General features: G+C 40.6%; 1 long non-coding RNA gene across 1 annotated transcript; it reads left to right on the top strand.

The window, feature by feature from the left end:
• Positions 1 to 4,020: 4,020 nt before the first annotated feature.
• LOC139049817 (uncharacterized) lies at positions 4,021 to 15,291 on the top strand. The gene is made up of 4 exons (XR_011508577.1): positions 4,021 to 4,201; positions 5,591 to 5,632; positions 8,743 to 8,947; positions 11,629 to 15,291. It is a non-coding gene; the product is annotated as an uncharacterized lncRNA (long non-coding RNA).
• Positions 15,292 to 16,907: the final 1,616 nt, after the last annotated feature.

Here is a 16,907-nt window from a genome sequence, read left to right as displayed (position 1 = left end):
CAGCGAGGGAAGCACGTCGCTGGCGATCAATACCACAGCCAACGCCTTCGTCACTGCCCTGTCGCCTTTTAAGCGGCAACACACCCTGCTGGATGGTATGCTCGTTTGGGAGCGCTGCACGCACGGCGCGCAAGCGGGTATGTCAGGTGATATTTTTTGTATTTCTCGGGCATCCGCAGTAAGCTGAAAAACACTAACACTTAATAGATAGAAAGTTAGAAATTGCCTAATCGGACGTTTTGCAAAGTGCTCTAGAACTTTCTAATTGGAATTTTTCGCCTAACTTTGTTCATTCAGAATGGCTAATTTTCTTGACTAGTTAGCTACTTAGGAAAAATACAAGAATAGCGTGACACGTACAAGAGTGAGCAACATGCATTTGGTCGCATCGTCTTATGGTGCATCGGCATATTTTTAAACTCTGAGTGAAGTTAGCTGAAACCCGTGTATATACGTCTATGGTTCAAGTAACGTGAAACAACACCCTGTATATATGCAATGGTGATTAAGTGATCAGTAAAGCAACATATATGTGAAAAAGACGCACACATACATATGTGCCTGTGTTTTTCACATGTACTTCGAAACTCAATATTGCTCGTGACTCAGTGTTATTCAACAATAAGTTAACAGCATTTAGTCAACGACTTTATTGTTGGAAACTACTCAACAATGGTTCAATACTCAATACTTTTCAACAATACGTCAAGAGAATTTAGTCAACGACTTTATTGTTGAAAACTACTCAACATTAGCTCAATAATACTCAATACTATTCAACAATATATCAACAGAATATAGTCAACGACTTTATTGTTGGAAACTACTCAACAATGGCTCAATAATACTCAATACTATTCAACAATATATCAAGAGAATTTAGTCAACGACTTTATTGTTGAAAACTACTCAACAATGGCTCAATAATACTCAATACTATTCAACACTATACCAACAGAATTTAGTCAACGACTTTTTTGTTGTGAACTGCCCAACAACTTCACTGTTGAATTAGTGCTCTGTGGTTTCAATAATTGTTGAGGTATTGTTGAAAGGCTATTGAGTCAACAGTTCGTCAACAATATGCCAACAACATTTCAACAGTCATTTTCATAAGGGTTTGCAACACCCTTGTAAACATTGAAACAAATTCATGTAAGTTATAAATTATATTACCAACTTTTACCGCTATGATGTGATATCTGTTCTTGGTTTAGAATTACGGATGTCTAAACATTGTGCTTGTCCCTTATGAAAATGACTGTTGAAATGTTGTTGGCATATTGTTGACGAACTGTTGACTCAATAGCCTTTCAACAATACCTCAACAATTATTGAAACCACAGAGCACTAATTCAACAGTGAAGTTGTTGGGCAGTTCACAACAAAAAAGTCGTTGACTAAATTCTGTTGGTATAGTGTTGAATAGTATTGAGTATTATTGAGCCATTGTTGAGTAGTTTTCAACAATAAAGTCGTTGACTAAATTCTCTTGATATATTGTTGAATAGTATTGAGTATTATTGAGCCATTGTTGAGTAGTTTCCAACAATAAAGTCGTTGACTATATTCTGTTGATATATTGTTGAATAGTATTGAGTATTATTGAGCTAATGTTGAGTAGTTTTCAACAATAAAGTCGTTGACTAAATTCTCTTGACGTATTGTTGAAAAGTATTGAGTATTGAACCATTGTTGAGTAGTTTCCAACAATAAAGTCGTTGACTAAATGCTGTTAACTTATTGTTGAATAACACTGAGTCACGAGCAATATTGAGTTTCGAAGTACATGTGAAAAACACAGGCACATATGTATGTGTGCGTCTTTTTCACATATATGTTGCTTTACTGATCACTTAATCACCATTGCATATATACAGGGTGTTGTTTCACGTTACTTGAACCATAGACGTATATACACGGGTTTCAGCTAACTTCACTCAGAGTTTAAAAATATGCCGATGCACCATAAGACGATGCGACCAAATGCATGTTGCTCACTCTTGTACGTGTCACGCTATTCTTGTATTTTTCCTAAGTAGCTAACTAGTCAAGAAAATTAGCCATTCTGAATGAACAAAGTTAGGCGAAAAATTCCAATTAGAAAGTTCTAGAGCACTTTGCAAAACGTCCGATTAGGCAATTTCTAACTTTCTATCTATTAAGTGTTAGTGTTTTTCAGCTTACTGCGGATGCCCGAGAAATACAAAAAATATCACCTGACATACCCGCTTGCGCGCCGTGCGTGCAGCGCTCCCAAACGAGCATACCATCCAGCAGGGTGTGTTGCCGCTTAAAAGGCGACAGGGCAGTGACGAAGGCGTTGGCTGTGGTATTGATCGCCAGCGACGTGCTTCCCTCGCTGCGGTTCATGATGGCGATAAGCAGACGGGTGTTCACACCTGTGAAATGGTATGTTTTCGTTTGTGCGCAGAAGGCTTAGGAGCCGTGCAATCACGACTCGCAGGCGGGCATGTCACGTGGTGCTTTTTGTATTTTTCGAGCATCCGCAGTAAGCTGGAAAACACTAATACTTAACAGATAAAAAGACAGAAACTGTTTATTCGGACGTGTTGCCAACTGCTCTGCAACTTTCTAATTGGAATTTCTTCGCAACTTCCTTGCTTCAGAAGTTGGTTAATTATCCTTGACTAATTAGCCAATTAAGCAATATATAGAAATAGCGCGACACGCTACATACCAAAGGGAGCAACATGCATTTAGTCGCGTCGTCATAGAGGGCATAGCGCTTACACTCGGCCTAAAGTTAGCAGAAACACCCTGCATATATATATATATATATATATATATATATATATATATATATATATATATATATATATATATATATATATATATACTATATAACTATATATATATATATAGTATATATATAACTATATATATATAGTTTGAGAAGACAAACGTCGCTACAAGCAGTGATAAACAACCGATGATTGGACGCATCCTGCATTTCTATCGGCGTCCATTATAAGGGGCCAGTGCTGGCTGAGTGTTAGGAAACGGCATTGCATGCCTCCATGTTAAATATGGTCAAGGTGGCGGGGAACGTTAACAAATTCAAGTCTGGGGTTTGACGGGCCAAAACCACGCTTTGATTATGAGCCGCACCGTAGTAAGAAACTCCATATTTATTTTGACCATCTGGGGTCCTTTAACCTGCACCAAATTTGGTGCAGGTTAAACGCACAGTACGCGGGCGTTTTTGCATTTCAGCCCCATCGAAATGCAGCCGCCGCCGCCGGCATTAGATTCCAAGCACTCGGGTTAGTAGCGCAACACCTCAGCCGCTATGCCACCACGGCGGGTGCGGCGGAGAAAGGAGTGAACATCGTTTTTACAGAGTAATTTAGCTTAGATGTTACCCGTTAGCGCGCTACAGAACGAAACGAAAAGCTTGGCGGATATGTACAACATGGTGCTCATATTTCACATGGAGGCCAAATTCTTCTCTGTGACCTAGACGGGGTGCTGGCGAATGTGTTGGGAATCTGCTCGGCCACCAAGCACAACCTGCGCTGCTATACGTTCTCGGTGACAACTCGCACAGCGCAGAAGCACACGCCCAAATGTTTAAAGAATGGGACGACAGACCGCCTGCAGTTTGCCATGACGTCGAAATAAGAAGCACAAACAGCGACGTTTCTGTACTTTTGTGGTCAATAGTTCAGTTCGCATGGTTGCGGCACGCATTACTTTTTTTTTTTAAATACAAACGACGAAAACTGTGCGCGGAAACATTAGCACGGCGTTTGCGACGTTTGAATTTGGCGCCTTTTCCCGCGCATGCCATTAGCTCCGGCCGGTGCACTGCGTTACTGCGCCAAAGAAAGTAGTTCATCAAAGAAGTGAAGCAAAAAACTTTTATACACTTCCAAAGCGCTACAATTTTTCTGTAATAACATGACATTACAGAATTTGTTATCAAATGGTACAATTTATGATAATATAAGCGTGTATTTGTATGAGTGTACATGTATGATTGCGCGTTTGCGCTGTTGAGGCTTGTAGCATTCCGGCGTGATCGTGCATGCCGGTTGTGTGAAAACTTCCTGCGTTTTCTGCGTTCTTTGTGTGCTTCGCTGTGACATCTTTGGAATGTTCCTGCGTGTTGCTCGCTTTTTATGGGCTTGTTGCCTCGAAGATCGCCATGATCGCCTCCGACTCAGCGACATCAAAGGTGAGTTAGTGTTTCGAATTCCCCTTGTTCGTCCGCGCAGCGCCTGTGCGTGTTTTCCGTGCGCCTCTTTTCTAGTTTTCATTCCTAGCACTATCCTTCCGTTGCCAGAATTGGTTGTACCGCACTAGATTCGTGGTATATAACATGGAGCTTTGTCCTGGTTTAACTTTACACTCCGCTTGTGGTGACGTAAGGTAGCTATGTGGTGCCAGCTAAAACAGGGCATGTTGTACGCCATGATTTCTGATACGGTATTCGAGCACCGATTGAGTTAGCCTTATTAATGAGCGCAAAACAATGCGACGTGAAACCATCCGATCTGTACTGTAATCGGAAGATATTTCGTTTGCGCCACGCTAGTACAAGACGTGGGAGCGAGCTTGTAGCGGCGTGGGGCGGTGGGATCGGCGAAAGTGTATTCTGTTGCGCTGAATTCCCTTCAGGAACGAGTGACTTCTATCTGACACGCCGTGCGGCCGATGTTCGCGCGATCGGAAAACACAGAGGAGGCTGTCGCGCAATAATAATAAAGAATTTGAAGGGTGTACATGTGATTCTATGCGATACGTGAGATACAATAGAGGGGGATGCCACAGAGTGCTGCGAAATCATCGAGTTATACGCCTTGCTAACCGCGTGTGTTTTGTTTTCCACCAGTTCGCGCGCATTCAGCTTTCTTTTTTCATCTTCGTTCGACGCCATCGAGTGCTTCGCCCCAAACGGCTTCGCGTAGGCGCTCATAGCATTCACGGAAAGGCAGATTTCATGTCACTCCAGGTCCTACAACATTCAAAATAACGTAATTTCGTGAAATTGCAGCTTTTCGCACTTCAGTAAGTGATTGATTTAACAAAATTTTAAAATCAGTAGAGGAACGAGATGCCTGGCATATCTGCTTTGTCGTCCCACTGGGTTTCGAGGCGGCATGTATACGTTATCGGCAACATAAACATCAATAATTAGCATTGTTTCTTGTGACCATAGAAGTAGCTAGTTATGTCGAAAAGCTAAGCTTGGAATAATGCATTGTCGAAAGAGCAGTTCTGTGAAATTCTTTCTTTGAGAGTAAGCAAAACTTCAGTAGCATCAGGTAGACGGGGAGTAAAAGAATGCAACACTGTGGTTTTATACGAAGGAGCATCCTTTAATATGTGGCCATAACCATTCAGTAGATGCATGGAAATAATTTTTAAAATAATAGAGGAATGTGAAATAAATTATTTGACAAGCTCACACTGCCATTGGCAAGAGCGGCCACACTTTAGTGTATTCAATGACTAGTCATTTGTATCCGTCTATTTATGTCAGCCTAATGGTCCATGTAGCTCTTTTGATTGTTGATTTTGCTGCATTGTGGCTTCACATTTTAATACTGACATCTTTTTTCAGATTCAAAATGAGCTGAGAGACACCCAAGCTGGAATGCTAAAGGTGAATTCTTTGGCCATCCATTCTGTAACGTCACCATGATCAAATGCAGTGATGCCGTGAAAATGTATTGCAGGAAGCAGAAAAAACAACATTGCTGATGCAACTGCAAGGCATTTGCTCCAGTGATCAATTGGTGCAGAGTGCCTTCATTAGGAGACATGGTGCCTTTAAGCACTCAGCTGAAAGACTGCAACTGCACCGGGACTGGGAGTGAATTTCAGTGTCACTTGTGAACATATTAAAGATAGAATGTGCCTTCTTCAGGGTATATGCTTGATATGGGAGGGGTGTTCAGAAACAGTGTGGACATTAGTGGTCTACGTGAGTGCACATCTTCCTAGTTTTACCTATGTCATGCAGCAGTGCACTGCTAGAGGTATCAAACCAGAGCAGCAGCACCCTTTGAGAAAGTTGGCTGAAGAACGAGCAGTGATCAAAGCTTTCTGCATTTCAAGGGCCAAATTCCAGAAAGATTGATGCCGAGCTGGACGGTGTGAAGTGCCGGTCACCACATACTGTAGCCAGCATGGCATGAATCTCCTTGGCATTATGCCTCGTTGGGATACAGAAATTGCATCACTGCTCATAAAAAAAAAAATTGGAAATTGGGAGGTTGAGGGGAAGTGGCAGGGCTCCCCTCTGGAGTAGCCAGTGCATGCCCATTGCTATATTGATAATCCTACCTTAATGAGAACCAGTGATGCATGTTAACCTATTACGCAGCTAAGTGCATTCCTTGTTTTGTATTAAGGGGACACTAATGACACCTTAAATGAATTTAAAATAAAGCATCGTTTTAAATATCTACTTCTGTAAATTTCTTGGTAATTGCTTGATTATTAGAGAAAATAAAGCTCAGCGTTCAATTTTCTGAGTATCGCCCCAAAATCTTCGTGCTGACATCTCATTGTCACATCGTGGATTTCAAGTATTTTTGCAAACTTGGGTTGTATTGTTTCAGTAAAAGTTCCTGACGGTTCTTATTTTAAGTTTTTGGAATACAATGAAGAACATCTTTATTTGTAAAAAAAAATTGCTGCACCTGAACAGACATCAAAATCCATGACGTCACAGCAAGCGGGTGTGGTAACTTCAAGGCAGCACTGCCACCAATCTTTCCTCTTGCTGCTTTTACAATTTACTCACCCTCTTGTCATGGTACGAGTGAATCTCTTGAATTGTAGGAAGGTCATTTACAGATACATCTAAAATAATTTTTCTCTTTAGTGCTTTCTTGCCATAGTTGCTTAGGGGTGTTGGCACAGCGCCGCTAAGCACGAGGTCACATGATCAAACAACCGCATTTTGATGGAGGTGAAATACAAAACTGCCCATGTACCTTGCAGCCTGATTTGGTAAAAATTAATCCAGAGTTCCCCACTATGGCGTGCTTAAAGCCTGTTTCACATGCAAGCGAAAATGCTTGCAAATCCTGCCGCCGCGCCGCAGAAATCAGTTTCGACGGTGGGAGCGGCAAGGTTCGGGCAAGTTGGAATTTCATCGCAGCGGCAGAGCGGCAGCACTGCTTCCGAACGACCCACCTCGACACGTGACCAGCGGAGGATTAGTGCTGGAAAGCCTGCGCATAGGATGATGTTTATTTACTTGGTACACGTGGTACAGGCAACATGCCAAGAGAGCTTTTCAACGAATTGTTAAATTGCTAAGCGCAGGATATGTATTTATAAAATAAAAATTTGAGAGGCAGAGACAAAGCTATGTTTATGTTGGTAGTCGCAAACTACCGAAACTGGCTGAAAGTCCTGTGTTTTATGCCAGCAACATTGCTATTCGCAGCAGCGGAAAATGCGCGGCGGCAATGCATATGAAACGAAACTTTGCGATAAGCTTTGCAGCGCCGCGTCGCTGTTCGCTCCATTCGCTGAATCGCTTGCATGTGAAACAAGCTTAAACATCAGATTGTCGTTTTGGCACTTAAAACGCCAAAATTTAATTAATTTAATTTTACTTTAGTGCTCCTTTAAGCGGTAGAATGCATGATCTCTGCAAAAACTCATGCTCAAAGTATTTTCCGTAAAAATTAAATAAACAGTAGATATAAGTGTCTATTTATATTTTGAATTCTGTGATACGTGATGACTATTAGTGGTACGAGACAGAATTGTAATACAATGTGTGACGGCACGATGATGCACATCGAGGAAATGACCGAGTCTCCCTAGAGGTCCTTGACATGGACATCAACTGACTGTCCACAAACTTCTGAGTTCACTCCGTGATCTTGTGCAGCCTGTGCGTTGCGAGTAGATTAATTTTATTGAGATTTAATTTACTGTCCTTGCGGCTTATGTACATTTCATACAGTGGAGTGGAATCTCGCATTACTTCTGGAGCACAGCAAGCGAACGTGATGTGTAGTGGTAATCTTAGTAATGATCGACAATCATGTTCCACTTCGAGCTCCTAATGCTGCTTGCCAACACAAGCAGCAGCATATGCTCAAGATAGCGTGAAAGAGATTCATTGAAAAGTGGCATATGCCCAGGGTCACATACCCAGTCACCCAAGCCTGTTGCAACGGTTGGTATTGAACTATTCCCTCAACATAGCAGCCCAATCTCCCCATTAGACCATGGCTACATATTCACACAAATGGATGGGACAATCGAGACAAACACCTGAAAATATGAAGGATCCCAAGCATGGTAATCACAATAAATAGTACTAGATGTGCATTAGCGCAAGCTCTTGGGCCAGTTGGTGCATGATGAACTTGAAAAAGGGGGGTACCAGCAAAACAAAGGACGCGCACACATGGAAAAGGCGTTAGACAGGGACGAACGCTGGTCCGTCCCAATGTCCGTCCATGTCTAATGCCGTTTCCTTGTGTGCGTGTCATTTGTGTTTCGCTGGTGCTCCCCTTTTTCAAGTACTAGATGTTTGGATACGTTGGTTTATTTTTCTTGTTTGTGCTGGATTGTTTTTCTGAAACATGGGGCATCCAGACAGCATCAGAAGCTTGTAAGAAGTCAAGTTTAGCATTTTAGATTTGCAACAAGTACTTTTGTAATTGATTTGCAGTAGGGCTGTTGTGTGAATGTATTTGAAAGGCTTAAAACTGTTTTGCTAACATTTACTTAAACATGCAGGTTCACATACGCTGTAAGAGTGCACATTGAGAAGGTTATCCTGGCCCAGCTTACCATGGCCTGCCATGGTGGACCAGGAAAGTTTGCAAGGGCCTTGCTTCACCATGTGTTCACAGAGGAGGAGCTCATGGGCCATTTGGGCTTTGGAAATAACACCAAGGGGCAACAGAGGCTCTTGACCCCATCAGGGTCAGTGCTGTTATAGGCAAGTACCATACACCCTTTCCGGTTGCATTTTTACATTCACATTTCTTTTCTAAATTTATGAACTTGCCATTGGCATAACAAACGACTTTCATGTAGCCTGTGTGTGCAGTTGTGTGCTACAACAGCCTACCATTTGGAATGACTGTTCATATGATCTTGAGTGCCTAATGCCGCCATACTCAAATGCTTCCAAATTTAAAAGCTGCCTTCACTGCCGAAAGTTTTTAGCATCTCCACCAAATAAAATGAGCTGCATTTGTGCATTAGCAGTGCTACTTGGCTGTCATTGCAAGGAATAGTTGTCTGTGAAGCACGCTCCAAATCTGTTGGCATGGAGGACATGGTTAAGTAGCCTGAAAGTGTTAATACACGAATTGCGGAGAAGCTATGCTCAAGTGTGGTTACTGCTCAGCTCGAGCAGGAGCACGTTCACCAAATTGCAGAAATCAAAACAAAACAGCGCTCCATGTTCTGAGATGTGAAACAGTAGTTTCACCAATTTTAACAGACCACATCAAATCAAAGTTGCTCCTATCTTGAAGCAGGTCCATGTGATCCGAGACAGCAACCTTTCAGCGGAGGGAACCTGAGTGTTGTGGCAAGTTTCTTTTGGTAGTTTCAATCAAAGAAACAACAGGGACCGAGTTGCCAGCTTCACAGTCAACAGTACTATGTTTAGTGGATGCTTACTTATTCTAAGCACCTAACCTATGACTCGTATTTATTAACATGCACTGTATCACTTTGTATTCTAAGATAAGAAAAAAATATTTATGTGGCTTTTCCTCATATACTTCAATAAATGGAGAATAGGCTCTTGGGGCCTAATGTATAAAGCTTCTTACAGACCATCGGACATGTCCACTACTCCCATTCTGAAATTGTTAGAATTGTTTCCTGCTTCCTTACTTCACCTACCTGTTAACATGGTTATGAACCATTGCCAAGTAGATTATGGGCTTAAATTTATCAAAAAGATGAATGGGCTTTTCTGTCGCTCTTGTTTAGCCCGTTGAGGATCACATTTTGGGGAGAAATATGCCTCTAATTTAGGAGTTATATATCTTTTGTAGTGTGCACATACTCAAAACTTTCGACTTGAATAGTGTCCTATTCAATTTAGTCTTTGAATGGTCACTATTTGTAAATGTGAGTATTATTCTAATATTTCGAAACACCAATAAAACATGATATTTGAGCCAAAGTACGGTAAATTTTCACCTCCAATAACATAGTATAGACGTAAAACGTAAGAACTTGTAAGAATAGCAGACCAGGCTACGTTACTAAAGTAGCTGTACTTTAGAGGCTGTACAGCAATCATTCATGCTTACTGAAGAGTCCTGTGCATGTGAAGAAACTTTTTGCTGCTCCATTTGTGCCTTTAATAAACAGCTCTTCATAACATAACAATGACAGAAACTTGCTAACTTTAAGAATACTAGTATGTGAACCTCATCTTACATTAATTGTGATATCAGCTGTTCATTATTCAGAAGCTATCCAATATTTGATTTGCTTCTGGCATTATTCGGTTCAGTCTCAAAAATCACTTTTCGCGCATCCTTAATATTGTTATTGCAGATTTAAGTTCTTCAGGGCGACTTTCCGAGAAAATAAACTGGTAAATAATTTTTTAAAATAACAATAAAGTGGCAATACCATTTCAGTATTTGCAGTTTTACATGTTTTATTGTTTTATGCAGGATAAAGCAGCATAATTTTTTCTGTAATGAAACTTACGGAAACTTGTGGCAGCACTCCCAAATTAGTGCAATGACAGACACCAAGAAGCTAAGTGAAAAATCAGTTTGGGAGAAACCCAAGGAGCGACAGCACTATAAGAATATTTTCTAGAAGTCTCAGAAGGTTGCAGCACCTCCAGTGGGAGGCTAGGCAACACTTTGTTCTGAAAAGGCAAATTTTTTCAGAACGTTCCATCACAGTGACAGATGTATGGCAGTGAACCCTAAAAGGGTTAAAGAAGTCAGTCCTATGGCATATGGCTCTTAAAAGACAGCATTTCTTCGTATCTGTGACATTCTGCATGTGTCATGCTAAGCAGTTTGGCGCACAACTACACGGAATCCTCATTATAACAGTAATTCAGTCGTTGAGGAAGAAAACATACTTCGCTGTAAGCAGTGTGTTCTTTAATGTGGAAAGTCCTAAGTCATTGTAAGGCGAGAAGTACGTTCTGATTGCATGTGAACTCAGGAAACCTAACATCAAATGAAGCTACACTCAATTATAGTGACATGACACTATTGTATTTGGAGCATGGAAAAGCACAGTGAAGTGCTGCACATTTTAATTATGAAACTTACAAGAAATAATTTTAGTTGTCAGTTCAGGTTTATTTATGAACGACATGAATTTTTTTCGCCATTTTCTTTATCAGCAAGCAAAGTTCACATCTTTGACATTGAAGATATTCATAAAGTTATATTGCTACAGTGTTTTGTTCCTCTTTGCCCTTTCCTGCATTTGACACTTAGTGGAGTCCTGTGCCACACTAAATAAATTTAAATGGTCATGCTGTAAAGCTGTACCCATGGAAAATTGGAATAAAGCAACACAAATACATAAATCAATTTCATTGTAACAAGGGCATATTGCATGCCATTCTTTTGCATGTGGAAGTTGCTTTTTAAAACTTATTCTGGCTTGTTTTTGCAGGCTTCACGTGTCGCAAATTTCCTGGTACCAACATGCCCTATGTAAAGAACTCTGGCCTCGCTTCTCGCATGGGACCCTGCCCCTGAAGCAACTGCCCCTGCCCCTTCACCTCTGAAGAGCCCAAGTTGGACAGCTCAAACCAAAACACAAGTGTTGTGCTTTTGTAACTCGACATTTTTATGTTTTATGTTAGTCTCCTGAAGGGCCCAATTTGGATTTCTCAAATGAGCATACAAATGTTGTGCCTTCCTATGCCTTGACATTTTTATGTTAATTTTATTTATGTTAATTATGCTAGTCTCCTGAGAAGCCCACATTGGATTGCTCAATCCAGAATACAAGTGCTGTGCTTTGTTGTAGTTCACTACATTTTTATGTTAGTTTTTGATATGGTTCCAGTAAGGATAGTGTTTCCTTATTAATATATTTTTTAAGTAGCTTAAGTCATTTCATGCCAAACCACCCAACAATTTTCTCAAGAACTGTTCCATTATGGCAAACCATTTCAAGTTTGCTTGATTTTGAGTAGGTACAACGAGAAAATTTTTGAGAAAATTTCTTTCATACATACTCTTAAGTAATTCCAGGGCAACCAACCAGCGTTTTTTTGGCCATCACAGATATAGTTGAAGCTCCAAACTCTTGCTCCCCATTTATTTTCCTTCACAAAAATTTTTTTGAATTTTGGCAAAAATTTATTGTTCTTGCCCAGCTAAGCTAGAAGCCACTGATACACGTTTCTTCTGAAAGGGAAATTGTATGATCCAGATATTCAGGTGGTGTTCATGTCAAGAGACTGAAGTGGTGTGACTGCCAAAATTTGCAGTTTGAATTTTCTTCTAACGTAGGGAAATACAGAAGGCACAAAATGAATATAAAATCAGACTGCTTGACTTGGGATAGCAGCAAAATATTTCAAGCCTTGGAGGTTCAGTTTATCAGCTAAAAAAACTGTAACGTTGAAATTTTTTGCAAGCTTCGTGTTGAAGGTAAAAAATTAGCTTTGGTGGTTGGCACAAAAGTATGTCACCCATCATTACACAGCCGTACATGTCTGCTATGCATGTGACATGAAACAAAAAGTGATTATTCTTTAAGTGCGATAAGGTATTTTTTATAATGTTCCTTTGAGGATCACACATACAGCATAAATATAGCATAAATATATGAAGCCATGTCATCTAGCAAGGAAAGGTTGTTAATATATTAGCCACAAGAACTACTCAACAAACTGACTTGTCTTTTTTATCATTACGAAGGCAGGTGACGTCAAGCGCTGCTGCTGCAGTCTCAGCTCGTATTTTTTTAACATGAACGCAAAAAGTGGTCGCCAATGGTGTCTGACCACATCAGACTGAACATGGCACATATGACTTTTATAGATGAGCATGTTCCAGCTCTGAAACAGTGGTAGCAAACAACACCACAAGAATTTGTTCATACTCATGTAGGTTTTCAGTCTTAATTATGAAGGTGTTTTCTACTTGCATCATCATTGGGCTTCAGGGAGCAGGGCACAAAGTGTCCTGCTCCCTCTATGTTGCATTGCAATGCGACATGCCCTTTAGGATGCTTTGTATGAACAATATCAGTGCTCTTTATAGATTTATTGTCTACATAATAGCTGATATTTCTTTTTCTAAACTGCATGAAACATATCTTTTAGCACTGCAGGATTCCCTCACATATTTATTACGTACGAGGTCTGTTAGAAAAGTATTCGACCTTTTTTTGCGAACACCTGATGAATATGAAACAAGCGCGTTTTCATCAGCCGCCCTTGAACCTTTGTGCGCATGCATGAATTTTTTCCCACCTGCCAATAGCGTGAATTGCTGGGACGCAGCGTTTGAATGAGGTAGTACGGTGCGCTCGTCGGTTTTTTATCGCAAGGAAAATGGCAGAGCGACTGGAGCAGTGCTACTGCATCAAATTTTGACAGAAACTGGGCGACAGCCAAGTGGAAACCATCTGGAAGATTCAGAGTGCTTTCGGTGACTGTGCTATGAGCAGCACACAGATTATGGAGTGGTACAACCAGTTTAAAGACGGCCACACATCGGTGGAGAGCGAGCCACGCTCCAGTCGGCCATCAACATGCCGAAATGACCAGGTCATTGCCGAAGTGAACCCCGTGGTGATGCGGGACCGTCGTGTAACTATCCAAGAAATTGCGGAAGAGGTGGGCATCAGCACATTTTATCCACATTCCATTATCACCGAAGATTTGGCCATGAAGAGAGTTGCGCCAAAATTCGTTCACAAGCTGCTCATGGTGGAGCAAAAGCAACTTTGTGTTGAAGTCTCGCAGCCATGCTGGATTCCACAAACAGTGACCCCAACTTCATGAACACCATAATCACTTGTGACAAGTCTTGGGTGTATGTTTACGACCTGGAAACCAAATCCCAGTCGTTACAGTGGAAGCATTCCACGTCACCAACCAAAGACTGCTAAGTGCGCAGCAACGTCAAAGTGTTGCTGACTGCTTCCTTTGACTCCCGCAGTGTGGTACACCACGGATACACACCACAGGGTCAAACAATCACTAAAGACTACTACAGGGATGTCCTCCATGGCCTATGTGATGCTGTATGGAGCAAGATACCGAAGTTGTCAACAGGAAATTGGCACATCCTTCAAGACAATGTTTTTCTCGCACTTGATTCAGACTTTTTTGGCGAAAAACCAGACTCCTGTAGTTCGACAGGCTCCTTGCTCTCCTGATATGGCGGCCTGCAACTTCTGGCAGTTTCCCAAAATCAAGGGGCCATTGAAACAAGCACGATTTCAGACAAGAGAAGACATTATGGCTGCAACGACAGCTGAGCTAAAGTCCATTTGGAAAGAAGCCTTCTCGGAATGCTTCTAACAACGGCAGCACCGCTGGGAGAAGTGGCTGGATTCCCAAGGAGACTACATTGAGGGTGATTAGGTTTCCAACACTTCAGTTATGCCAGTTTTTTTTCTTCAGCCAAAGGTCGGATACTCTTCTAACAGACCTTGTATTGATATTTTATGTGCAATGGCTGTATGGTTTACCTGACCCACACCAAACACAAGCCTCGTTGCATTAGAGCATGTGTCCCTTAGCAATAAAATGCAGACCCTAACGCCGCTTATCTGTCATCTCTGCATACGAAGCCAGCTTTGTCGTCTGCATTCCCGGCCAGCAAGCTGTGCGCACATCAGAGAAAAGTCGGTGCTGACAAAATTTCAAAAAGGAATTTCTCGCTTTTAAAAATGACTTTAACTTCACACATGCATAGCAGACATGTAGAGCTATCCAATAATGTATCACATTTTTTCGCCAACTACGAAGGCTGTTTTTTCCTTGAACATGAAGCTTCTTGCAAAAGATTAGAATTTTTTTTTTTACAGGCGATCAGCTGAACCTTCAGAGCTTCATATATTTTTCTGCTATACTATGTCACTTGGGCTACCATTCTGTATTTAATTTCTGTCCTGTGAATTTTTTCTTACGAAAAAAAAAACTAACGGATTGCAATTTGACTCATTTTTGCCGGTGCCAAAAGCAATTGAAGTATGCAAATATTTGAAAAATTGGCTATTTTGGCAGTTGCATCACTTCACCATATTTCCACGCACACCATTTGAAGGCCTCGATCAATACAATGTGCATTTGAAAAAAAAGTATTTGAAGCATTTGAAAAAAAAACTGAAAAGCTAGAGGACATTTGATGCCTCTAGCTCAGCTGAACAGGAAAACTAAACTGTCACCTAAAATGCTACAAAATATCTGGCAGAAATAAATAAAAGTGGGTAACAAGCTTTGAACTCTAGTAAACATATGGCAATGTTTCAGATTTATGTGCGGTGTGAAAAAAATGCTTGTCGATTCGGCATGGAATTGCATACCTGCAAGTGCATCTGTGCCATTTCCAGAGTTCAGTAAGAACGGCATTTTACATAACTTTGTAAAAATGGTTTATTGCTATCTAAAATACATGAGTAAAATTAATAGGTATAAGTCGGCTTAAATTTAATATGCAACAAAACATCTCCAGTAATGGCAATGATGTGCCTTTCATGTTTGCATAAAACCATATCTTCTGAATTCTTTCGTTATTTTTTGTGGCAGCGAATAAAATTGAAATGGAACTCGCACAAGGAGTAACTTTGCTGTATTCCAGCACATCACTAATAGCTGTCTTTGTTTCATATGAAAATCTGAAGCACTCAATATGAATAAGTCGCTTGATATGGAATTACCTGCGCAGCAACGTTATCATGGCAGAAAACACAACTGGATCATGCAACAGCAATGCGGCATAATAAACTGCTCCCATAGGCATCACTTATTGTGATTGCCATGTTTCAAAAGTATGTAAGGTTTACTGAAATTGGCACACACCATTCAACCAACAAATAAGGATTGTACAGTGATCCTTTTTCAGTTTTACAGATATTTAAGTTGTCTGCCAGGTAGCATAATTCTTGTTCTTGAGCTGGATTATTCAGAGGTGGACATTACTAGCACAAGAAATGGAAACATTAAACTGATTGTCATAAATTTATTAATTCACTTATAACATCACAGCACATATTTCAGTTTGCAAATTGTAGCCAGTGAGTTTGCAAGACATTCACTTGAAATTAATTTCCAGGATGACACCAGTTTCGATATTTTTCCATAAATGTGAGAGAAGTACAAGGGCATTCCGGTTACTTTTGTACTTCGATGCATAGCAGTGCATTTCTACAGCCAGTTTGATGGCATGTGTCTCGTTTCTAGTGTCATTCTGGAAATTCATTCTAAGTGCATACACCTTGTAAAATTACCGGCTACAATTAGTAAAAACTTTATTAGGAACTGAGTTTTTGTTAATCAGCTGACTATGGTGTCTTGTTTCTCATGCAAGTAATGTTTGGCACTCTGTATCTAGTATTATGTTAGCTGCAACAGTCAGTCTTCAATAAGTTCCATGAAACCACCCTGCATATCAGGTCTCAGTTGAGTGCTGTGGGCACAAGCAAATTGTGCCATGGTTATAGTACCACTGGCTACCTAATAGAGAAAGCAAGTACTTTTTTGAGTGTTATTATTTACAGTCATGTCAGTCTGCTTGTACATTTATTTATTTAGGCATTTATTGTTTAAAATTTATTTATTTTGGGAAATGTGTTTTACTTGAGAGCCACACTGACTACATCTTCAGTATTCAATTTTGTTATGGTGTCAAGCTGCAGGAAGTTTGTGCTGTGCAATAGTTTTTAAGAAGTTTCTGATCTGAAACTACAAAGGGTTGTACATTTAC

This window comes from Dermacentor albipictus, chromosome 1, assembly GCF_038994185.2.
Source record: "Dermacentor albipictus isolate Rhodes 1998 colony chromosome 1, USDA_Dalb.pri_finalv2, whole genome shotgun sequence".
Classification (NCBI taxonomy): Eukaryota; Metazoa; Arthropoda; class Arachnida; order Ixodida; family Ixodidae; genus Dermacentor; species Dermacentor albipictus.
Note: the sequence above shows the minus strand (reverse complement) of the source record. Positions and strands in the feature narration are given on the sequence as shown.